The sequence below is a fragment of the Podarcis vaucheri genome (genome assembly GCF_965113315.1).
Source record: "Podarcis vaucheri genome assembly, chromosome: Z".
Classification (NCBI taxonomy): Eukaryota; Metazoa; Chordata; class Lepidosauria; order Squamata; family Lacertidae; genus Podarcis; species Podarcis vaucheri.
Window position 1 is genome coordinate 33705307 of NC_138758.1, and position 25793 is coordinate 33731099.

The 25793-nt window shown below is 47.1% G+C and overlaps 1 long non-coding RNA gene across 1 annotated transcript in view; it reads left to right on the forward strand.

Moving 5' to 3' along the window:
* Positions 1-878: 878 nt before the first annotated feature.
* The window catches only part of LOC309524227, a 30700-nt gene continuing 5785 nt past the window's right edge, over positions 879-25793 (forward strand). Inside the window, exons 1-2 of the long non-coding RNA XR_014215867.1 lie at positions 879-2196; positions 10922-11163. This is a non-coding gene — a long non-coding RNA (uncharacterized lncRNA). The remainder of the gene's footprint in view (positions 2197-10921; positions 11164-25793) is intronic.

Sequence of the window (25793 nt, forward strand, 5' to 3'; positions counted from 1 at the left end):
ATTGTAGAAGATAATATAAAATTACTGTCAAAAATGTATAATTTGCTGTTGGAATGGGAAACCAAAGAGGAAGAGGTTAAGTGTGTAATGATAAAATGGGCAAAGGATGTGGGACATAATATACAGTGGTACCTCGGGTTACAGATGCTTCAGGTTACAGACGTTTCAGGTTACAGACTCCACTAACCCAGAAATGGTACCTTGGGCTAAGAACTTTGCTTCAGGATGAAAACAGAAATCGCGCGGCGGCAGCGGGAGCCCCATTGGCTAAAGTGGTACCTCAGGTTAAGAACAGTTTCAGGTTAAGAATGGACCATCAGAACGAATTAAGTTCTTAACCCGAAGTACCACTGTATTATTTTTCAGCAGGATCACTGTCTCTAGCTTCCTAGAGCTGTCCAGCCAGCATGATAGGGGAGCTAGTAGTCATTGGGAATAATTTTGTTTGGATTGGATGGGCTCCCAGTTTCCCTCTGGAGAAGGTGCACAGGAAAAACCCTGAGGAGGAGTTATTCTGTCTGATCCAACGCTCAGCATTTAGCAACACTGAAAATACAAGATCCTTCTGTTTCAAGAGAACGGGGTGCAAATTCTGTTACATGCACTAGAACTTCAAGGAAAATGCAACTTGAGTCTCTCCGGACGAAGATATTGGAGCACTCCAAATTGTTTGCTCATGCCCATGCCCAGAAATAGTAGATATAGATGAAAGGAAACACATGCAGATCTGCATTGATTGTTGCAATGCCTATCTATCTATCTATCTATCTATCTATCTATCTATCTATCTATATCTATCATCATCATCATCATCATCTATCTATCTCTATCTATCTATCTATCTATCTATCTATCTATCTATCTATCTATCTATCTTAGAAGGGTGGGTATCTGTGAGGGGGTGGGACTATGACTATCATGAAGGGACCTGCACTTCTGAATCTGCCCCTTCACTACTGTGGCTTGGCCTCCAGCCCCAAGAAACCCTCTCACTAGGGGATGCGAAAGGAGGGAGGGCAGTACATTTGCTTTGTCCTCCTGATGGGAGAAAACATTCCTGCCTTTGCACACCAGAAACTCAGCTGTGGCTGAGGAATACCAGGGGGACGCGGAGGGTCCCAGATTGCTCCAGGATGCCCATAATAGGCCAGGAGGATGAAGACATCTGGGACAGGCCAGGGAGCAAGGCTGGGGCTCATCTCTCTCCGATTAATGTGGGAGGCTGTTCAAACGCTTTCCTCCAAATCTCTGTTTACCCTCCTCTGCTGTGTAAACAGTTCTGCGGGGGTGATTGTGGAGGCTTTGAGGTGGGAGCAGCACACAGGGGCCGCTTGAGCAAATAAATAAGGCATGAATGAGGAAGTATAGGAGGCCAACAACAAGAGGTCAGAGGGCTATCAAGGAACAGGAGGGAGCGGCCATCAATCCTTGGGACCAGAGGAGCAAACAGATGGAAGGATCAGTCAGTTTCAGTTCCCTCGCTTCTTCCGAACTCAAATCCAGTTCTTCACATTTCCTCAGCAGTTTTCTATTAATTTATTATCATGATTATCATGTGGTGTAGTGGTTAGAGTGCTGGACTAAGACCTGGGAGAATCTGCTTCAAATTTCCACTCAGCCATGAAATTCACTGAGTGGCATACATGATTCTCCCCACCCCCCACCCTATTTAAACCCTACAACACCCTGTGAGGTGGGTTAGGCTGAGAAGCAGTCACTGGCCTCATGAGCTTCATGGTTGCGTGCGGATCTGAACCCTGGTCTCTTCCAGGTGCTAGTCTGAGACTCTAACCACCACACCACATTGGCTTGCTTCTTCCCTATTTTGTTTTGGAACTTAATAATGGCTAGTTCTCCTTTCTATCTGTGGAAATGCCACCCTTTCAAGGCCTCTCCCTGATTTCAAAGAGATGCATCAGTCAGTCACTAGCCCCAGTCTCTTCCGGGAGAGGGGGCTGGCTGGAGCCATCAAGATCTGCTCCGAACAATCGTTTCCTTTCCCAGGCACCTTTGGGGTGGAGTGGGGGGGGGAGAATGCAGCAGGGCTTTTGAGATACAAATGGAGCAGCTGAATCAACACCTCCCTCCTCAGAGGGGTCTGCCCCTCCGAAGATAGCTGGATCCGGCCTGGAGAAAGAGGAAGTGTGAGCAGCAGGATGAAATTTATAGGGGGGCGGCCTAGGAGACTGACTTAAGGTGCTTTTAAAAAGGGCTGTCCTCTGTTGGAAGCACAAGGTGTGGGCGGGAGGGAATTCAATTCAGATTGCATCTAAAGGCAAATTGACCAAACTCTTGGAATTTTGACCAAATTGACCAAACTCTTGGAATATAGGGACGCGAGTGGCGCTGTGGGTTAAACCACAGAGCCCAGGACTTGCCGATCAGAAGGTCGGCGGTTCGAATCCCTGCGACGGGGTGAGCTCCCGTTGCTCGGTCCCTGCTCCTGCCAACCTAGCAGGTGCCAGTAGATAAATAGGTACTGCTCTGGCGGGAAGGTAAATGGCGTTTCCGTGCACTGCTCTGGTTTGCCAGAAGCGGCTTAGTCATGCTGGCCACATGACCTGGAAGCTGTACGCCGGCTCCCTTGACCAATAAAGCAAGATGAGCGCCACAACCCCAGAGTCGGCCACGACTGGACCTAATGGTCAGGGGTCCCTTTACCTTGGAATTTTGCAGTGCGATTCTTCAGCCAAGTCATGTGTGCAAAAATGCATACAAAGTGTGCATAAAATATGCATATATTGGTAAATAGCAACATATGAAGATGCACTAAGTATGGGGAAATGGCTCTGCAGAAATGTGTGTTGTTGTTTAGTCGTCTTAGTCGTGTTATATTATGAACATAAAGAGAGCCTGGCTGCTGGATCAGACCAGTGGCCCATCTGTTTCAGCATCCTCTTCTCACAGTGGCCACCCAATGCCCCACAGACATGAAGCAGCCGCCTTGGGTGGCAGAATCCTGTAGGTCAGCATCCCCACCTGCCCCTGCCAGGGTCACACAGTGGTGATGGTAGCAGTGGAGGCTTACTGTGAGATAGCATGGAACTCTTGTAAGATATTGAAGCTCCACAAGTTCTTGTGGAAGTTCTACAATATTTACAAGTCTCACGGGTAACCCCGGTGAGGCTTGGGATGGGCATGTGTGTGTGATGTGGCACCTTCCCGTTTTGCCTCAGGTGGCAAAACAGGATGGTCGGGCCCTGTTCAGAAGAAAGCCCACAAGGAGGGCCCATTAGTTGTTGCTTTCTCCGTCATCTGGTAGACTGCTGCTGGGTGTCGCTGTTCTCTCATATAGACATCTCAATGGGGAGCCAAGGCTAGATCAGGCCAATGGCCCATCTAGTCCACCGTTTTGTTCTCAGAGTAGCCAACCAGCAGCTTCCAGCAACTGGAATTCAGAAACATTACCACCTCTTAATTGTGGAGGCACAGCACAACCATCTTGGCTAGTAGCCATGGAAAGCCACATCCTCTTCCATGAATTTGCCCAATCCTATTTGAAAGCCTTCTAGGTCGGTGGCCACCACTGCCTCCTGTGGGAGGGAGTTCCACAGTTTAACGATGCACTATATATGAACAAGTCCTATCTCTCCTGAACCTTACAACATTCATTGGACTTTCGCAGAGTCCCAGTGTTACGAGACAGAAGGCGATAGCTTTTCTCTGCCCACTTTCTCCACTCCCTGCATTAATCCACTCCTAGCATGTCAGATCAGATCCTTGGGCTGGAGCTCAGCCACCCCACCCCACATGACAGAGGGCCAGAGTTTCTTTGCATCTCCCTGCCTGGCTGGCGTTTGCAGCCTTCCTGGCTCCCACACCTCCCTTTCCTGCCCCGCTTTCCTCCCCGCTTCTCCAGAGAGCTTCGCCCCCACCTTAAAAGGGCTTCCTCTGAGGGCTGCTCCTGATACGGCCCAGTGGAGGCCTCTCCGCCTGAACTTCCTCCGTCTGCTCCATTCCTGAGAAATCCCAGACAGTCTCTTGCAGCAAAGGCCCCCAAAGGACTGTGGGGGAAAACGCCTCCTCCTTCTGCAGGGCTCGCGTGGAAAAAGCTTCTGCTGCAGTTGTCCTGGCAAAAAGAAGAGGGAAATGTGGTGTGGGGGCGCACACACCTTGTGGAATTTGCGTTTGGGGGAAGATCCAAATCCCACGCAACACCTCCTCCTTCAGGTGTGTGTGTTTGGGGGAGTGGAACAAGAATAAGTCTAGGGGTAATACTGTTGCTTTTACTACGTACCACTAATAATAATTTATTTCATAATATGTAAACACTGCTGGATTGTAAAAAGAAACACAAGCCTCAAAGCGTTTTACAAAAAAAGGTTAAAACAATTAAATGATCAATAAGAAAATTATCAATAAGAAGACTTCCAAAAAGTTAAAATAACATTAAATGTTAAAATGCGCACCAGCTTTTGAAGCACCTGAATTGCGCAAAAGGAGGATGTTTTTAGCAGGTGCTGGAAAGGGTATAGCAAAGGTGCCTCCTGCCTGTTGTCAATAGGCAGGGAGTTCCAAAGTGTGAACGCTACCACACTAAAATACAGTCATACCTCGGGTTGAAGTAGCTTCGGGTTGAGCGTTTTCGGGTTGTGCTCCATGGCGACCTGGAAGTAACAGAACGCGTTATTTCCAGGTTTCGCCGCTTGCACATGCGCAGACGCTCAAAATGACATCATGCACATGCGCGGAAGTGGTGAATTGCGACCTGCGCACTCGCAGACGCGGGTTGCTTTCACTTCAGGATGCGAACAGGGCTCCAGAACAGATCCCGTTCACATCCAGAGGTACTACTACTACTACTAAGAATAATAATAATTTATACTCCGCCCATCTCTTGGGCGGCTCCCAACAGAATATTAAAAATACAATAAAAGATGCATAATGGATATTGTATGTCACCTGTAACAGTGCCAGTTCCACCAACGGAAGTGTATATGATTGGCATATAGGGGGTAAGTGATCTTGTAGGAATAATAATGATGATGGGGAGAAATTCAATTCAGTTGATGTTTAAAGGCAAACTTAGTTAATCTGCACTGCCCAAAACTAATTCTCCGAATTTTGCAATGAAGTTCACCAGCTCAGTACTGTGTACAAAAATTGACTATATCTATATATCTATATAGGATGTGGGCGGCTCTGTGGGTAAAACCTCAGCGCCTAGGACTTGCCAATCGTATGGTCGGCGGTTCGAATCCCTGCGGCGGGGTGAGCTTCCGTCGTTCGGTACCAGCTCCTGCCCACCTAGCAGTTTGAAAGCACCCTTAAGATAAATAGGTACCGCTTTATAGCGGGAAGGTAAACAGCGTTTCTGTGTGCTGCGCTGGTGCTGGCTCGCCAGAGCAGCCCTTCCAGCAGATGTCAAAGCAATAAACAACTACCTGACATTCAGAAGACATCTTAAGGCAGCCCTGTTCAGGGAAGTTTTTAACGTGTGATATTTTACTGTATTTTTGGTTTCTATGGAAGCCGCCCAGAGTGGCTGGGGAGGCCCAGCCAGATGGGCGGGGTATAAATAAATTATTATTATTATTATTATTATTATTATTATTATTATTAGACCCGGAAGTGTCTTCAGACAGCGCTGGCTCCCGGCCTCTTAAGCGAGATGAGCACACAACCCCAGAGTCGGTCACGACTGGCCCGTATGGGCAGGGGTACCTTTACCTTTACCTTTATATTTATAACTATCAAAGTATTTTACAAAAAGGATAAAACAATAAAATTACCACCAAGAAAAATTAACAATCATTAAGACTTTTGGAAAAGTTAAAATCATGATAAAGGGTTAAAAACTGGCATCCACTTTCTAAACATCTGGGGATGACGACAAAAGATAATGTTTTTTAAAGGTAAAGGGACCCCTGACCATTAGGTCCAGTCGTGGCGCTCATCTCGCTTTATTGGCCGAGGGAGCCGGCGTACAGCTTCCGGGTCATGCTGGCTAGCATGACTAAGCCGCTTCTGGCAAACCAGAGCAGTGCACGGAAATGCCATTTACCTTCCCACCAGAGTGATACCTATTTATCTACTTGCACTTTGACGTGCTGTCTCACTGCTAGGTTGGCAGGAGCAGGGACCGAGCAACAGGAACTCAACCCATCACGGGGATTCGAACCGCTGACCTTCTGATTGGCAAGTCCTAGGCTCTGGTTTAACCCACAGTGCCACCCACATCCAAAAACAGCATAGCAAAGGTTCCTGCCTGATGTCAATAGGTAGGGAGTTCCAAAGTCTAGGCACTGCCACACCAAAAGATTGCGGAGCTTGCAGGATTCCCAAGCAGAGTGGGACCAGCACTGGGTATGAGCCGCTGCTCTTTGTCTCACTTGCTTGAGTCATCTTCTAGCACAAAATGGCTCTCTGGTGGCTCGCTAACTGTGCTCTGGATTGGTGAGCCCTAATTATTATTAAGGTGGGTGGGTGGTGGTGAGTCAGGCTTTGTCTTTTAAGAGTTTCCTCTGAAGGTGCACGGCAGTTTCAATTCCTAGAACAAAATTTCATTTCTGATTGATCAGGTTGTGAAAGGCCAGATGGGCACCTGGAAATATGCATGCCAGCTGCACCACCCTCAACAAAGGGGGCGACTACTGGATACCCTCTGCAGTCCTGATCCTTCTTGGGCTTGTGTGTGTGTGTGTGTGTGTGTGTGTGTGAGAGAGAGAGAGAGAGAGAGAGAGAGAGAAGCAGATGGGAGTCTTACTTTCAGCTCTCTATTTTGGGGCCACTCTGCAGGTAGAGGAACAGGAAATGCACATTTTCAGTAAAGTTTCCTCTCTCCCCACCTCTCACCTGTGTCTCCTTCCACCAACCTTTGACAAAGTAACTGCTTTGCATGCAAAAGAACCCTTCTTTATTTCTTTGTTCTTCTTAAACAAAAAATTATATACCGCTCGACTGTACTCAACATCTCTAAGCAGTTTTCAAAGTAATAATAATAATAATAATAATAATAATAATAATAACCAATTTAGCAAATGAAAAGCTTTTAAAGACAATTCAGGTTAATAGCTTAAAAATAAAAGATCAAAACTAAAGATCAAAACTAAAAATAAAAGATCAAAAATAAAACCTCAGTTTAACCAACTGAGTGCGGTGCTGATAATGCCAAGGTTGCAGGTTCGATCCCTGTATGGCACAGCTGCATGTTCCTGCATTGCAGGGGGTTGGACTAGAGGACCCTTAGGGTCCCTTCCAACTCTACAGTTCTATGATTCTATGAACATCAGTGGGTCTAGAGTGCTGCTGCTGTGGCACTTGGGTCCTGCTTGTGGGCTTCTGCCAGTGGGGGGCATCTGGCTGGCCACTGTGGTTAGAGGATGCTGGACTAGATGGGCCCCCTTTGGCCTGATCCAGTAGGCTAACTGTACTTTCTTTTGACTGGACAAACTCATGGAAGATGAGACTATCAATGCTGCTGCAAGCTATGAAGGCTAGGCTTTGCTTCTAAGTTGGAGGCAGCAATGCCTCCAAATACCAGTTGCTGGAAACTACAGGAGGGGAGAGTTGCTCTTGCACTTAGGTCCTGCTTCTGGGCTTCCCTTTGGATGCTGAACAAGATGGGCTCTCTTTGGCCTGATGCAGCAGGGCTCTTATATGTACTCCAGAAAGAGGACAGCAAAGGCACCTGCCTGATGTCAAAGGGAAGGAGTTCTGAAATATACTTGGAGTCAAGTGTGGATTTCATGCTCTTTATTCAGCTCATAGTAGTGAGGAATGCAAGGTCCCCCAAAGTGTCTGCTTCATATACATTATTTACACAATGGGCCCCACATGATTGGCTAATTCCAGTATTCTCCTGTAGGCCAATCAGGTTGCAGATTCACTTCCACCTGGAGCTGGATTGGGTGGCTCCTGTGGACCAATCAGACTGCTGCATTCTGGCTCCTATTGTTCTAGGACCAATCAGACTGCTGCATTTTGGATCCTATTCAACTCAGTCATAACAAGTACCCAAGTGTAGATGCTAACATACTCCTTACAACTGTTGAACATGTATTGTGTGATACCTGTTAAGAATGCCTGTTCCATGAGAGTCAATTCCTACATGCATGAAGAGTGTGTGCACACACACACAACCCCCGCTGTCCAAAATCATGGAGACCATCTTCCACACACAGACACACACCACACACAGTTCACTTTTTTAGCCCTGCCTTGACCCTTCACCTCCACCCAAATTTTATCCTCAGTTTTGCTACCTCTAGGAGAGAGAGAATGCAGAAGACACACCTCCCCTCTCATGAGGCAACACCCTTTTCTGCAAAACAATTATTCTTTAATAGCTCCCCATCACGTGCCTGTTTAAAGGGCCTGGAAATGAGAGCGTCAGGCCAGGGGTGTGTTGGCAAACTCGTTGGCACGTATCTCTGATTTTTTGCCCTTTAAAAAATTGCTCATTTGGATTATTAGCATCATCCACCTCCCAGCCCCCAGGCGGGCGGGCGGGTTGGCAGGCAGGCAGGCAGGCGCCCTGTTCACAGCCCTGTGCTCCCTTCCCTATTCTCTGATCAGATGAGATCATTCAGGGGAACCCTGAACTCTCAGGCCTGAACCTGTTTCAGGGGAGGAGGTAGAGGAACCTGCTCATGCACCCAATTGGTTCTTTTCAAAGGATGCCGGCTGGTGATTGGCCAGGTCTGTGCCACAACTGCTGGATTTGAAAAACAACATTTGCACATTGCCTACAAGAGGTTGATAGCAAGGACCTGGTGGTTCTCCCAAGCTGAGGAAGGCAAGTGAATGAGGGAAAAGTCAGGGGGAATGAGGACCACTTTTTCCTGACCAACACAAGTGCAGTCAGTCCACAAAAATAGATCTTTTCCGCAGCAGCAGTGAAACAAGCCCTTGGGAACCATGTAGCAGTCATTTTGAAAGAACAGGGTCAGAGGCATAGGAACTGTCGGAAGAACCTAAGGAGAGTCCGGCTGCTGGATCAGGCCAAAGGGGGCTCCTCTAGTCCAACATCTTGTCCTCACAGTGGCCAAACAGATGCCTATTATGGGAAGCCCACAAGCAGTACCTAAGTGCAACAGCACCACTCCAGTTCCCCATCTGGTATTTAAAGGTTGACTGCCCCAGGCATGGATGCTCTGCTATCCCATTATGCCCCCAACACTCAAGCTTTCACCCATTTTGGACCCTTCAGGCAGAACCCATCAGTTGCCTTGCTGACAAGAAAGCAAGCAATATTTTGACTTTGTCAACTTCTTATGTTGAAAAAGGGGAAGGAGCTGCAAAGCTCTTGTTATTCTGTTCTGGAGGTTGCAGGAGGAGCAGCTTTGAAAACCCATCTTGTTTTGCTTGCAGAATTTTTTATGTATGGTTGGGGGGGGGGGACATCTTGCAAAAGAGGCTGGCTTGGTCAAACTGGCAAGCCTTTTATCCAGTGCTAACCTGTTAGGCTTGAACAGGCCTATTGCCAGTAAGTTCCCCAGCTAAGCGGGGGACGCGGGTGGCGCTGTGGGCTAAAGCCTCAACGCCTAGGGCTTGCCGATCGAAAGGTCGGCGGTTCGAATCCCCGCGGCGGGGTGCGCTCCTGCTGCTCGGTCCCAGCGCCTGCCCACCTAGCAGTTCGAAAGCACCCCCGGGGGGCAAGTAGATAAATAGGTACCGCTTACCAGCGGGAAGGTAAACGGCGTTCCGTGTGCGGCTCTGGCTCGCCAGAGCAGCGATGTCACGCTGGCCACGTGACCCGGAAGTGTCCCCGGACAGCGCTGGCCCCCGGCCAATAGATGTGAGATGGGCGCACAAACCCCACAGTCTGTCAAGACTGGCCCGTTCGGGCAGGGGTACCTTTACCTTTAACCTGTTAGGCTTGAACAGGCCTATTGCCAGTAAGTTCCCCAGCTAAGTCAGCCTTGCGTGCGGTCGGGGGACTTAACAACTCTCCGCAGTTGACGAGGGAGGTATTCAGACCCAAGACCCACCTATTCCAAACTCCCTTAAAGCTGGCGGATCTGGGGTTCAGATAGTGGTGTCAGGTTCATTGGGTTTCCACAACTGAGGCAGCATCTGAACCTGGAAGTTCCTGGTTCCACACTTTGCCACACTATGCCATGCTCAAATTCTGCTTTAAGGAAGTTGCCATGGCTGACAAACCCCTAGTTCCACTTCTGCAATCATAAGAGGGCAGAAGAACACCCACACCCTTCACCTCAAACTGTTGAACCTTGAGAGCACAAGAGGGTGAACAAAGAATATTAAAATCTAAGCTTGTCTAACAGGAGCGAGCTTTTTCAGTCCTGGGGCCACATTCCCTTGCAGGAAAGCTTCTAGGGGCCAGAATCAAAGGGGCAGCCTATGTAGTTCAGGCACTCATCCCTTCAAGACTGGACTAATGCACTGCACTGACTGTGGGACTTCCCTTGTGCTTGATCCAGAAGCTGCAGTTAGTGCAGAATGCTGCAGCACAATTGCTGACAGGAGTGAGGCCTGGGCAACATAGAATGCCTGTGCTCTGAGATCTGAACAAGTTGCCCATTTGCTAACAGGTCAAGTTCAATGTGTTACTACTAGCATATAAAGCATTTAACAACTTGGGACCAGTTTACCTACATGATCACGTTACCCCACATGAGCCAGTCAACCACTTCGATCGACGGAGTTGGCACTTCTAGAGGTGCCACATAACACCCGTGCCACATTTGTAAGAACTTGGATTGTTTAGTGTGTGCTTTGGAACTCCCTGCCTATTGACATCAGGCAGGTGTTCTTCACTGTACTCTTCGGTGCCTGCTAAGAACATTTGTGTTTATACAAGCCCACCTAGACATGCAGAATGTTGATGTGATTTTACAGTAATGTTACTGTTTTATTCTGTTAACTTTGAGGTTGTTTTGTGTGTGTGTGTGTGTTTACATTTATGTAATTAATTCATTAATTATATTATGTGGCCTTTATGTTTTTCTGTCCTCAGCTCAGGGAAGCAAGAAAAAGGCACGATCCCTGTTATTCCAGCCTGGCAAAAGCCCTGAAGCAAGATGTGGAACATGTTGAGTGAAATGGGTACCCTGGAGAAAAGGACTGTGGTCTGGGGAGACTTCTGAGAGCCAGGAAAAATGGCCTGGAGGACCACATTTGCCCAACCAGCTGGAGGCTCCCCCATCTCTGCTGCACGCTGAAGAGAATTTTTAAAGAGAGCTTAAGATGGTTTGAAAGGTAACAACAACAATAACTTGAGATGTATATTTTTTAGAATCCACCTTATTATTGAGATTGTAAGTTGTTTTCAACTGTTTTAATGTTGCGTTTCATTGTTGTCACTTGCCCAGGAACTTCAGGGTGAAGAACAGTTAATTATTAATAACCATAATTTATTTATCTTATTTGTTTATTACATTTACACCCCACCTTTCCTCAAGGAGCGCATAGTGGTGTATATAGGCCACCCCCATTTTAACCCTCACAACAGCCCTGTGAGGTAGGTCAGGCTGAGAGGCATTGATTGGCCCAAGGCCACCCGGTGAGCTTCATGGCTGAGTAGGGATTTTGAACGGATCTATCTCAGGTCCTGGTCTAATCACTTCACCACACTTGTTTTATATAACCCTTATAATCATAATAAAAAAGAGGGATTTGTGTGTGCACACCCCACACTTTTCACCCCTCTTCCAAAGCAGGTCAGGCAGGTTGTTTCCAACCTATCTGAGCAGAAAGGGGACCTCAAGTTGTGTCGCAAGAGGCACGTGTGTGTTTTCAGAATGGAAAGCAGAGAAGCCTCTCTCAAACCACGTTCAGCATTTGTGAGGCACCTTTAAATCTGGACCAGCTGGTTTATTGTGGCAAGAGGACTCACTGGCAACAACAGCAGCCACACCCACAGCTGGTTGTCTTCCTTTGTCAGGCACACGCAGCTGACAATCCGCTTGCGCTCCACTCGTGTCCCAGCCTTGGGTTCGATAGGTGCGTGGGCCGGGTTTGCAAGCTCGGCCCACGGGTCAAAGCACATTGATTTTTCCGCAGCAAGCTCATGCAATCTCACATGACTTTGCTTGTGTGTGTGTGCGTGCATGCATGTGTGTGGAGCCAGGCACTCAAGGGCTTAAGTTACTTAATCGAAAGGTGTGCCTGCTTCTCTCTCTTTTTTTAACCTAAGGCTAAGTCAATCATTTATTAAAGAGCCGTTGAGTTTGTACTTTGTGATGTGTCCAAATGAGTTCAGATGTCTTTATTTATGTCTCATTCCTGCATCTTTCTGGCACGGGGGGCAGAAAGGGGGGCTCCTACCCACCCACCACTGATCTCAGTTCTTTCCCACACCTCTCCCACCTATGAATCATTTGGAGAGACACTCCCTTCCTGATTCCTGATCCAAGCAGCTTTCAGGGACAACGGGAAGGGGATTGCTTCTAAATCTGCTTCCTGTTGCTTCCTGATTTCAGATCTTTTTGACCTGTTGGCTGTGTAATTCCTTGACTGAAAAGCAGGAGACATCCCTATGCACACACACCTCCAAACACACACACACAAAACTTTTATATATATAATTCTACAAATTTGTCTCTTTTACCAATATGTTTTTAAGAGCAAAATGGAAATTGCTGAATGCACAATAGGGAACATTTCCTAAAAAGACGCACATGTTGGATTGGCCCATTTAGTCCAGCATCCTGTGCTCATCCTGACCAAGCAGATGGTAAGCCCACAAGCAGGGTCTGAGGGCAGCAGCAACTCTCCCCTCTTGTGATTTCCAGCAACTGATTCAGAGCTGTTCTTCTATGCATGAAGGTTATACTATCACAGTAGATCTCCATATGGAGAGCCCTGCCACATTGGACCAAAGATCCATCTACTGCAGCATCCTGTTCTCACAATGGTCAACCAGATAACCCAAAGGGAAGCCCGAAAGCAGGATCTAAGCACAACACCAACTCTTCCTGCTTGAGAACATTAGAAGTGTTGGGGAAATAACTGAGGAACACCAGTTGATCCTGAAATCCCACATGTGTGGGTAACCACAACAGAAAAACAGTTTTTGGTCCTGGGTGAAGCCTCCAGAAGGGCTCCATTGAGGCTCCCAGCCTCTGTGTGTGTGAGTATGCAAATGCACATTGGGTGTGTGTGTGCCAAACTGGGACCTTGACCCGGGTGAAATAAAACCTAGTTTCATCCCTGCTTAAAATGCTGCTTCCCTGCATCTACCCCTGTTAGACCACAACCTTAAAGGTAAAGGTAAAGGTACCCCTGCCCGTACGGGCCAGTCTTGACAGACTCTGGGGTTGTGCGCCCATCTCACTCAAGAGGCCAGGGGCCAGCGCTGTCCGGAGACACTTCCGGGTCACGTGGCCAGCGTGACATCGCTGCTCTGGCAAGCCTGCACCAGCGCAGCACACGGAAACGCCGTTTACCTTCCCGCTATAAAGCGGTACCTATTTATCTACTTGCACCCGGGGGTGCTTTCGAACTGCTAGGTTGGCAGGCGCTGGGACCGAACAACGGGAGCGCACCCCGCCGCGGGGATTCGAACCGCCGACCTTTCGATCGGCAAGTCCTAGGCGCTGAGGCTTTTACCCACAGCGCCACCCGCGTCCCTAGACCACAACCTTAAGTAAGTTTAAATGCTTTACCTACAGTAAGCACAGGTCCCACTCATGCATAGTTCAATGCTACAGCAGAAATAACACAATATAATTATTATTGCATTTGCTGCTTCTGAATGTGGAGGCAGAGCATAGTCATTGTGATCAGTAGCAATTGATAGCCTCCTCTTCTATGAATTTGTTCAATTTGATAGCAGTGATCCTGAAACCAAAGGAGGCAGCAGGGAGGAAGACTTGAAATGCTACTGGGTGCCTTTGAGGTGCATGAGACCTTGCAGACAACCCTGTCTCTTGCCTTGTTTCAAAGCCATTTCTACTATTTTGATGAGTACCTACTGTTGTCTAGATGTGTGAGTGAATGCCCAGCTTTTTGCCAGCTGGCTGCTAAAAGTAAGTGATGCAATCTCCTAGCCAAGTCCCACACATCTCTTGTGTGTCTGGGTCTTTCCCATTCCAGCAAGGCTGGTTGTGAAGTCCTGTGTGTGTGTGTGCATTTTGGGCAGTGCTGTTGTCTCCTTCCCAAATGCCCTATTGTACTTCTGCAAGATGATGTGCCCCAGTGCAAAAGGCAACCATCGAAAAGAAAGCACACACGACAATGTGACAAACATTTGCAACCTCTGCCCGACATGGTCCTCTTTCCATAGACACTGGGGAAGGCTCAGTGATGAAGATAAACAACAGAGAATCGTGACCTTGAGCAATACTGGGCCACAAAAACCAAAGGGTCATCTCCACAGGATATTCTTCGGGGAGCAGAATTGTACTATGCTTGTCTGCAGAACAGGAAGCTACGTCATATTTGCAATGGTACATCCAGCTATGGCCTGCACTGCACTTCACCTGGCAGTGAATCTCCAACCCTATATAGAGAGGCCACTGGGAATTGAACCTAGAACCTTTTCTCCATGCATGCAAAGCAGGAGCTTTGCCTCTGAACTATAGCCCTTCCCCATAAAAAAAATGTAAGATTCTAGACCTCATAGTTCCAAATAAAGTGATGTGGATTGATTGCAGCTGCATACCTGTGATGGTCAGAAAAGGATGCTCATCTTTCCCCCTGACATTTCAATCCCATACTGCCCTCGTTGCTGGGAATCACAAGCGGAGAGAGTGGCTCTTGCACTCAGGTCCTGCTTGCGGATTTCCCATTGGCCACTATGAGAACAGTATGCTGGATTAGATGGGCTCCTTTGGCCTAATCCAACAGTCAGGCTCTTCTTATGTTCAAAGGCCATCCCACAGCACCACCATGACTGACTGTCTTTGCAATGTGCAGGAGGCAAAGAGTTAAAGACCTTTTGAGCAAAGGGGCGAGGCAGGTAGCCCACTTCCCCCTGAAGACACTTCTGGTTAATTACCACCTCTGATGCAAGAGCAGCAAATTATTTGAGAAAATGTTCTTGGGCTGTGCAACTTTCCTTGGTTGTTTAAAAAATGATCCTTAACTTTTCTCTTTTTTTGCAACAAAACATACATACCCCTCCCATTCCTTCCAACGCTCGAAAGATGCCCCCAAGCCACAAATCTCCATGCAGAAATTCTTGGCCTCCATTCATTTTGTTTTGAATCCTGTGGGAACCTGGCAGCATCCTTTGGCAGGTGAACCATTCCCTGTCATTTGCCCAGGTGTGAGAATTTCACATCTCTGGGCAAGAAAAACCAAAGGGGTCTTTGGAGGCTGAGCCCCAGTAAAACTGGGGGTGGGGGAACATTGGTTCTGTCTCATTTTAAAGTAAAGGTAAAGGTACCCCTGCCGGTACGGGCCAGTCGTGACCGACTCTGGGGTTGCGTGCTCATCTCGCTTAAGAGGCCGGGAGCCTGCGCTGTCCGCAGACACTTCCGGGTCACGTGGCCAGCGTGACGAAGCGGCACTGGTGAGCCAGCACCAGTGCCGCACACGGAAACGCCGTTTACCTTCCCGCTATAAAGCGGTACCTATTTATCTACTTGCACTTAGGGGTGCTTTCGAACTGCTAGGTGGGCAGGAGCTGGGACCGAACAACCGGAGCTCACCCTGCCACGGGGATTCGAACCGCCGACCATATGAACGGCAAGTCCTAGGCACTGAGGTTTTACCCACAGCGCCACCCGCGTCTTTGGAGGCTGAGCCCCAGTAAAACTGGGGGTGGGGGAACATTGGTTCTGTCTCATTTTATTATTTGTTTATTTCATTGCATCTATATCACAAGGTAGTGCACATGGTTTTCTCTCCTCATTTAATCTCCGTCTAATTCCCCAATTGCGGAAAGCCCACCAGCAGGACCCAAGTACAAGAGCATAACCCCCTTGTGGCTTCCAGCAACTGGTATTCAGAAGCATTGCTGCCTCCAACTGCGGAGGCAGGGCCTAGCAGGGCTAGTAGTCATCCATCTCCTTCATAAATTGGTCTAATCCTCTTTTAAAGCCACATAGGTTGGTAGCCATCACTGCCCTGTTTGGGAGGGAGTTCCATTGTTTAATTCTGCACTATGTGAAGAAGTCTGCTCTTTTCTCTGTCCTGAGTCTTCCAACATTCCGCGTCACTGGATGACCACCAGTTCCAGTGTTATGAGACAGGGAGAAAAACTTCCCTCTTGCCACTCTATCCATGCCATCTATAATTTTATGAACTTTTAGCAAACCACCTATTCTCTAAATGGAAAAATCCCAAATGCTGCAATCTTTCCTATGTGGGGAGATGCTTCATCCTCTAGATCATTTTGGCTGCAGTTTTTCTGAACTTTTCCCATCTCTACAATACCCATTTTGAGGTGAGGCAACCAGAACTGTATTCCAAATTATGGTTGTCTCGTAGATTTCTATAAAGGCATTATGATATTAGCAACTTTATTTTCAATTCTATGGACTTGTGGAACTTACTTAACTTTTCTGAAACAAAGTGTGGGGGGGGGCATGCGTCTTTTAGGGAGCTGGACACAGTACCAGTTCCTGGGGGTGCCTCCTTCCAGGTACCTCCCGCAGGGGCCAACCTCACAGCCCCAACACCTCCATCCACAGCCACCTTTGTTGCTTCTTCAGCCTCAGGCTCCTCTGCTGGTTGTGTCAACAGCCGAGAGAAAAAGTAGGACTTGTTCCCCGGGCCCTGCGGTGGGCGTGGCATAGGGATGTGGAGTGCGCCTGGCAGCAGAGCCTTGCACAGCCAGTTTGGAGGCTTGCTGCACAGCGCCACAATCCTTTTCTTTCCTGCAGCCGCTCAGCCTCGTGGATTCACCAGAGGCCTGGCCCCTGGCCAGGTGCTGCTCCTGCAGGTGGACCTGTTTCTGGGGTGCCTGTTGGAGAGAAAGAGAGAGGCTGGATGCTGCGGTTGTTTGCTGCTAAGGGACAGGTGTGGCCTCCTTCCCTCAGCAGGCAGGCAATGAGACCCTGTCAGTGCAGTCGTACCTTGGATCTCAAATGCCTTGGCTCCCGAACAAATCAGCTCCTGAACAATTGAAACCCAATAATAATCATCATAATAATCTATTATTTATACCCCGCCCATCTGGCTGGGTTTACCCAGCCACTCTGGGCAGCTTCCAACAAAATATTAAAATACAATAGTCTATCAAACATTAAAAGCTTCCCTAAACAGGGCTGCCTTCAGATGTCTTCTAAAAGTCTGGTAGTTGTTTTTCTCTTTGACATCTGGTGGGAGGGCGTTCCACAGGGAGGGCGCCACTACCGAGAAGGCCCTCTGCCTGGTTCCCTGTAACTTGGCTTCTCGCAGTGAGGGAACCGCCAGAAGGCCCTCGGCGCTGGACCTCAGTGTCCAGGCAGAATGATGGAGGTGGAGATGCTCCTTCAGGTATACTGGACCGAGGCCATTTAGGGCTTTAAACGTCAGCACCAACACTATGATTTTTCCAGTTTTCAAACCATTTTCAGAAGATGAATGTCTGGCGCGGTTTCCGTGGCTTCCGATTGGCTGCAGGAGCTTTCTGCAGCCAATCGGGAGCTGCGCTTTGGTTTCCGAATATTTTGGAAGTCAAATGGACTTCCGAAATGGATTCTGTTCAACTTCCAAGATACAACTGTATATGGCTAGGGAAGGCCCATCCTTGGTAAAGGTTGGTGGGGTTTTTTGGGGGGTGTAGCCTCTTCTTTAAAAAGAAATTGCAATTAATATAGACTTTACCATGAACATTCATAAGAAATAAAATCAGCAAAAAGCCAGAACAGATTAAAACCTACACTAGCAGTCTACATATCTGGACCGGCTTGTCTAAACAAAGAAATTGTGTATAAGGTCCCAGGCCCAGTACCCAAATGCTTCTCCAGGTAGGGCTGGAAGTGTCTCCTATCTGAAACCCTAGGGAGCTGCTGTTGGTTGGTGTAGGTAAGTGTTTCCCAAACTTTGGTCTCCAGCTGCTTTTGGACTACAGTTCCCATCATCCCTGACCACTGGTCTTGCTAGCTGGGGATGATGGGAGTTGTAGTCCAAAAACAGCTGGAGACCCAAGTTTGGGAAACACTGGTGTAGATAATAATGAGCCAAGTGGACCTAGCAGTTTGGTACTCAGTATAAGGCAGCTTCCTACATTTCCATTTATTCAGAATGATAAGGACTAGACTATGTTAAAGGGAAACAGCCATAGGCTAGTAGTATGCAGAGGGTCCCATGTTCAATCCCCAGGGGCATCTGCAGGTAGGACTGGGAGGACTCCCTATTTCTGCTACAGAACTACAATTCCCAGAATTCCCTGCAGAGCGATTGATTATTAAACCACCCTAGGAATCATAGGTCTGTAAGGGGAAATACGTGTTTGTGTGTGTCAGGGACCTCTTAACAACTCTCAGCACTCTGAACAAACTACCACTCCCAGGATCCTTTGGGCAAAGAACGGTTAAAAGTGGTTTTGTTGTTGTTGCTTAGTCATTTAGTCGTGTCCGACTCTTCTTGACCCCATGGACCAGAGCACGCCAGGCACTTCTGTCTTCCACTGCCTCCCGCAGTTTAGTCAAACGCATGCTGGGAGTTTCGAGAACACTATCCAACCATCTTGTCGTCTGTCGTCCCCTTCTCCTTGTGCCCTCCATCTTTCTCAACATCAGGGTCTTTTCCAGGGAGTCTTCTCTTCTCATGAGGTGGCCAAAGTATTGGTGGCCAAAGTATTTAAAGTGGTATCATAGGGCTTTAAATGCTTCAGCTAACTCTTAAGTTTGTTTTTATGTGGGAGATGTTTTCAGGCCAGTCTCTTATGCATTTATGAAGTTGTTTGTTTCATCATTCCTTTCTAACTGTTGCTATAGTTTGTGCTCTGCTTTCTTTTGCATCTTGGCAAGTTGCCTGCTAAATTTATTTGAATAATAATAATAATAATAATAATAATAATAATAATAGCAACCTCAAAACAATTTTTAAAGAGAAAGGGATGCTTTGTGAAGAACCAAGAAACCAAGCCTTACGAGGAACAGTCGAGGGAAGTGGAAACATTTAGCCTGGAGAGGAGAAGAGAGAGAGAGATGTGATAGCCATCTTCAAATATCTGAAGAGCTGTCACATGGAAGATTGAAAAAGCTTGTTTTTGTTGCTCTGGAGGGTAGGACCCGAACCAATGGCTTCAAGTTACGAGAAAGGAGTTTAAACATTAGGAAGTACTTCCTGAGGGCAAGAGACATTCAACAGTGGAATGGACTCCCTTGGAAGGTGGCGGCTCTCCTTCATCGGAGGTTTTTAAAGAGAGGTTGAGTGACCATCTCTCCAAGGTACTTTAGCTGCAATCCCTGCATTGTAGGGGGTTGGACTACATGACCCTTGGGGTCCCTTCCAAGCCTATAATTTTTCCTAACACTATGATTCTACCAGAAGCTTTCTGGCAATGGCTTTCCACCCTTAAGCCAGGCTCATTCATTGCTTTCTGAAGAAAACAGGACCTTTTTTGGAGCCAAGCCAAGGTTGATAAATAAATAAGGGACCAGTCCAAACAAGCCTTGTGAATAAAAAAGCACACAAAGGCTCCAGTGTACCTTGTCAGGGGCTGACTTCTATAGGAATCCAAATTCACCAGCCAACCTGTTGTTGAAAATGTCCCTGAAGTTTGTTCTGCCCCTGGAAACCAACCCTTAACACTGGGGTGAGCCGGCCTGGTGACTATTTCACGCCAATGTTCAAGGTGAATGATCCTTCCTGATCCAGAATCTTATTATTTCCAGCTTTACATCATCTTTGACTGGTTATATTTACCCTGAAGTTTAGAGTAGAGGCTTTGTAGTTTAAAAAAAAGGCAAGTGGAAGAGGGGACATGATAGAAGTTTATAAAATGTTGCATGGCATGGAGAAAGTGGACAGGGCAAAGATTTCCTACCTCTCTCATAACACTTGTGGACGTTCCATTGAAGCTGAAGGTTGGAAGATTTGGGACAGATTTTTTTTAAAAAAGTTTCATAGTTAAGCTACAAAACTCTCTAACACAAGAGGCCATGATAGCCACCAACTTGGATGGCTTTAAAAGTAGATTTGACAAATTCATGGAGGAAGAGAAGGCTTTCAGGGCCTACTGTCTACACTGGCTATGTTCTGCTTCCACAGTCGGAGACAACAGTGCTTCTGAATTCCAGTTGCTGAAAACCACAGGAAGGGATTCTATGAGTTTCCAGAGCCTGGCATTTTACGCCATCTGCAGAGTGTTTTATAACACCAAAAGTTTTCCCAGTTTGCCTGCTATCAGATACTGGGTGACCACCAGCCACTCCATGACTGAAGCAAAGCTTCTTTGATAAGGAGGTTACTCACATCCTCCCTTTTTTCTGCCTGTCATCATTTTGGTTCCTGGAAGATATCTGTGTGCCCCATTTTAACTGTGCAAAGCAGATATCGAGCGAACACAGGTTGTTTTTATAATAACGAGTTGCATTAAAATCACATCTGGATGTCTTCATACGGTGGCTGCATCCACACATTTAAAACACTTTGCCTCCCACAAGGGATCCTGGGGACCATAGCTCACACGAGAAGCTTTGTGCATGAAAACATAGGAACATAATAAGAGCCCTGCTGGATAAAACCAAAAGGGGGTCCACCTAGTCCAGCATCCTGTTCTCACAGTGGCCAACCAGATGCAAGCAGGACTTGAGCACAAGAGCACTTTCCAATTGTTTTCCCCCATCTCATATGCAGATGTAGACTGTTCCTGGACATGGAGGGACTTTTATCACAATGGACCTCCATAAGAAGATCCTGCTGAATCAGTCCCAAAGCCCATCTAGTCCAGAATCCTGTTCTCACAGTGGCCAATTAGATGCCCATTATGGGAAGCCCACAAGCAGGACCTGAATTCAAAAGCAATTCTCCCCTCCTGCAGTTTCCAGCAACTTGTATTCACTGGTGGTTTCTAAACAGATTGGCCGGCCACCTGTCAGGGATCCTTTAGTTGTGTCCTAAAAAATGCAGAGGAGACTTATTTGAAAAGCCTTCCTGCACTTAAGGGAGCCCTGATCCCTTGCGGAATCCGCTTGTCAAGTCAGGGATGAAAGAAGGCTGAAACCAAGTATAGGAGGAGTAAAGCAGCTGATAAGCCATAGATCTTTATTAAGGAAAACTTAAGCCACAGGGTCTTCACTCACAAATACTAGAGAGAACAAGAGAACCCAGAACAATAGTGGGTTTAAAGGGTTATACCTTTGGATCGGGGAAGTCCCAGTGACAAGGTGACCACCCCAAAACATCAGATTGTTGTTGCTGGCATCCGTCTATCTCGAGAGAGAATGGAGTGCACCTCAGGGGTGAAACCAAACCACTGTGTTAGCAGCACCAAAGTCACCTTCCCAGGGTGCAGGGAACAAGACCCCTCTCTTGGCTGTGCTGATGTGGTCCAAAGGAAAGCAGAGCAATATGTTTGGCATCAACTTGGCTGCAGGAATTGCCCAAAGGAGGCATACAAAACTCCATCCAACCGCCACAGGACTCCACTTTGTATTTGTGTAGGGTTTATTCCGTAGCCTTTTCTTCTCTAGAAGATGTCCTGCAAAGCACCAGAGGTTTAGGATCAGAGTTTTCCTTTTCCTAGATGGGCTGTCTTCCTAGGTCGACCTGACCAGCCCCCTCTGCCCCCACTTCCCTCTACAGCAGGTACAGAAACCACTTAACCATCTGATGCATTATTGGTATCATCGGCTCAATCGGCTACCCTCACCTGTTTTAGCCAGCCAGTCGAAGCCATTTCCTTGGGTGTGGCTGCTGTCACATATGGACACTTCTATGAGTCACAGTTGAGAGCTGAGTGCATGGTGGGGACCAAAAATGGACAAACTACTCCAGTAAGAGCATGACATGTACCTGACCAGAGGTACTACCCTCCTCTAACATTCCATACACTTAGATAGGGACACAGGTAGCACCTTGGTTTAAACCACTGAGCCTCTTGGGACTGCTGATCTGAAGGTCGGTGGTTCGAATCCCTGTGACTAGGTGAGTTCCCGTTGCCCTGTCCCAGCTCCTGCCAACCTAGCAATTCGAAAGCTTACCGGCACGAGTAGATAAATAGGTACCGCTGCAATGGGAAGGTAAACAGTGTTTCTGTGCGCTCTGGTTTCCATCAGGGTGTCCCATTGTGCCAGAAGCAGTTTAGTTATGCTGGCCACATGACCCAGAAAGCTGTCTGTGGACAAACGCTGGCTCCCTCGGCCTGAAAGCGAGATGAACGCCACAACCCCATAGTCATCTTTGACTAGACATAACCATCCAGGGGTCCTTTACCTTTTACCTACACTCAGATAAGCATCACAAAAATGGGCTGTACAGGTAAATTAGAACATGTACAGAATACAAACTTTTCCAATACATATACAAGTCTGCCACTCAGACATTTCATAGAATCAGAATTGTAGAGCATAGCTGTCAACTTACAGATTTGAAAATAAGGGACCAGCAGCCTTGAAAATAAGGGACCAGGAGCCAAAATAAGGGACCTGCAGCCTCACCTGTGCCAGGCACTCCAGTCTTCCTGTCCTCCTGCAGTCTGGTCAAACTCATGCTGGTAGCTTCGAGAACACTGTCCAACCAACTTTGTAACCAGAGGTTCAACTGAATATAATCTGAATCATGTGCACCACAAGGCTTATGCAGCCTCAACTTAAGATGGCTCCCCAGCCTGGCTTTGCACTGCAAAGTTTGTAGCAGCACGTGCAACAAAATGGCGTCCAGCATTCAAAAACCTCCTCAGCTTGCATTAACTAGCCACACACAAGGCATGCAAGCTCCACCCTCCAGTCTTATTGGGTGAGCAACACAGCCAAGCAACACAGTTGGAGCCTCCCTCCTCCCTGGCCAGCAGGGAGGGAGGGAGAGGAGCTGCTTCCTTTGAAATTTAAGGGACATCATTTAAGGGACATCTATCAATAAGGGACAGCAGCGGGACATGATGCTGGAATAAGGGACTGTCCCTTCAAATAAGGGACACTTGACAGCTATGTTGTAGAGTTGGACCCCAAGGATCATCTAGTCCACCCCCCTGCAATGCAGGAATCTCAGCTAAAGCATCCATGACAGATGGTCATCCAACCTCTGCTTAAAAACCTCCAAGGAAGGAGGGTCCACAACCTCCTGAAGGAGGCTGTTTGGCTATCAAACAGCTCTCAGAAAGTTTTTTCTGGTGTTTAGTCGGAATCTCCTTTCTTGTAACTTGAAGCCATTGGTTTGAGTCCTACCGTCCAGATCAGGATAAAACAAGTTTGTTCCTTCTTTCATGTGACAGCACTTGAGATATTTGAAGATGGCTATCATATATTCTCTCAGTCTCCTCTTTTCCAGGCTACACATCCCCAGCTCCTTCAACCATTCCTCATAAGGCTTGGTTTCCAGACCCTTCATCATCTTGGTTACCCTCTTCTGCACAAGTTCCAGCTTGTCAGCATCCTTCTCAAATTGTGGTGCCCAGAATTGGACACTGTATTCCAGGTGTGGTCTGACCAAGGCAAAATAGAGTGGTACTATTAATTCCCTGAACACTATACTTCTGTTGACACAGCCTAAAATAGCATTAGCATTTTTTGCTGCTTCATCACACTGTTGACTCACATTCAGCTAGTAGTCCACCAAGATCCCTAGACCCTTTTCACATTTACTACTGGCAAGCCAGGTGTCCTCCATCTTATATTTGTTTATTTTGTTCTTCCTGCCTAAGTAGAGAACCTTACATTTTCCCTACTGAAACTCATTTTGTTAGCTTTGGGCCCAGTTCTCCAATCTGTTAAGGTCATTCTGAATTCTGGTTCTGTCTTCTGTGGCATTAATTACCCCATCCAGGTTGATGTCATCTACATATTTGATGAGCATCCCCTCAATTCCTTCAACCAATTTGAACAACAACGGGCCCAAGAAAGAACCCTGTGCACCCCACTTGTCACCTTTTCTCAGGATCTTTAATGAGTACTATTTGGGTTTGTTCAGTCAACCATCTACAAATTCACCTAACAGTTATCTTGTTCAACCCACATTTTACCAGTTTCATCGCAAGAATATCATGGGGAACTTTGTTAAAAGCCTTACGGCGATCAAGATACACTATGTCCACAGCATTCCCCTGATCCACCAAGCTTGTAACTCCATCAGAAAAGAAAAGAAAAAAGAAAGAAATGAGATTCATCTGACATGACTTATTTTTGAGAAACCCATGCTGGGTCTTAGTAATCACAGCATCCTTTACTAAGTGCTCACACACCAACTGTTGAATTAGGGTATCTGTTCCTGGTATCAATGTCAAGCTCACCCATTGGGTCTTCTTTTTCCTCTTTTTGAAGATGGAGACAACATTTACCTGCCTCTAGTCTGCAAGGACCTCACCTATTCTTCAAGAATTCTCAAAGATCATAGGCAAAGGTTCTGAGATTACATCTGCAAGCTGTTTAGTACCTTTGGAGGCAGCTCATCAGGCCCCGGAGATTTGAATTCATTTAAAGTCACTATGTGTTCACTTAATACCTCTTTTCCTATCTTGGACTCCAAGATAGGAATCTTGGACTGAATGTCTTTTGTTGGCTCCTTACCAATAGAGATAGCCGCTTGCTCCATCTACCATGTGACAGCCCTTCAGATATTTCTGTTTTGTGGCATTAGCTCCCCCTCCGAGTTTGGTGTCATCTGCAAATGTGATGAGCATCCCCTCAATTCCTTTGTTCTTCAGGTCGTTTATAAAGGTTACGGGTTGTCTTACTATTTGGATTGTCTTACTGTGCAGAAGTTGGATATAGCTTCTACTGTAGCAGTTGACCTAGTTCTATCCCCCTTCAGTGGTAAAAACAACACTTCCCAGTAACTGGTACCTGGGACTCCAGACCAGAACTTCCTTGGGGTACATTGCAGGGCAGGACTTGTCACTTGACTCAGCAAAACACAGGTCACGGGTTGCCAGAAGTTAAAATCTCCAAGTCCCATTTCCCTGCAGTGGGCCCTGTTTCCCTACAGTGTCTGCCATCCCAAATAATAATGTCGTAAACCCAGTTCTCTACAGGAGAGGAATGGGTTGAGTTAGGTCGGGATAGGAAAATCAACAAACGATACTAAGGAAATAAGAATAAGATATATTTTTAGCAAGTCTCTCAGATCTAGTGTATGGAGCTTTCAAGCAATCCCTTTAAAGGTAAGCATTGATAAGGATGCCTGTCTATTTCTACGGTGCAGATGGGGTCATTAATGGAGAGAGAGACAGTTGGGAACTGGAGTAGAAGGGTGATGGAAACTCCTTCAAATTGTCAATATTCATTAAAGTCTGCCAGTAGCCTCTCAGGCAGTGGTCCTCTTCGAGGTTGCTGATTCCTGGTGGTGCTATAACTCTGTGGCCAGGCTTCCTCAGAGGCGTGGTTGTTTTTTAACCAGAGAGGGCAGTTTCTCTTTATGTGCCCAATCTCCGCACAGTGGAAGCATCCTTTCCACTGAATTATAATTCCACTGCTGCTCATTGTGCAAGTCCTGAACAGTTAAAATATTTGCATCTCAGGTTTTGTCCGGTTGATAGTCGGGTTGAACTAGGGTTTCTCCAGATGTGGTCAGGATGCCCACCCCCCACCCTGTCCTCTGCATCGTACAGCAGAGCATTTAGGAGCGTATGTGTCCTGAAGGATTGTGGAAAAGATAGCCAGAGCAACTTCCCTACAGTTCTGTTATTCTAAGCTGAGAAGCAGGACTTGAGCACAGCAACAGCAGCAGCAACAACAACAACAACAACTGGCTTTCAGATGTATTTACTACCTCTGAGAGTGGGGTCAGCTTCACTGATGACATGAAAGTCCTAAAATCTGGTGGAGAAGGAGGAGTGGTGGGGGAGAGAGAAG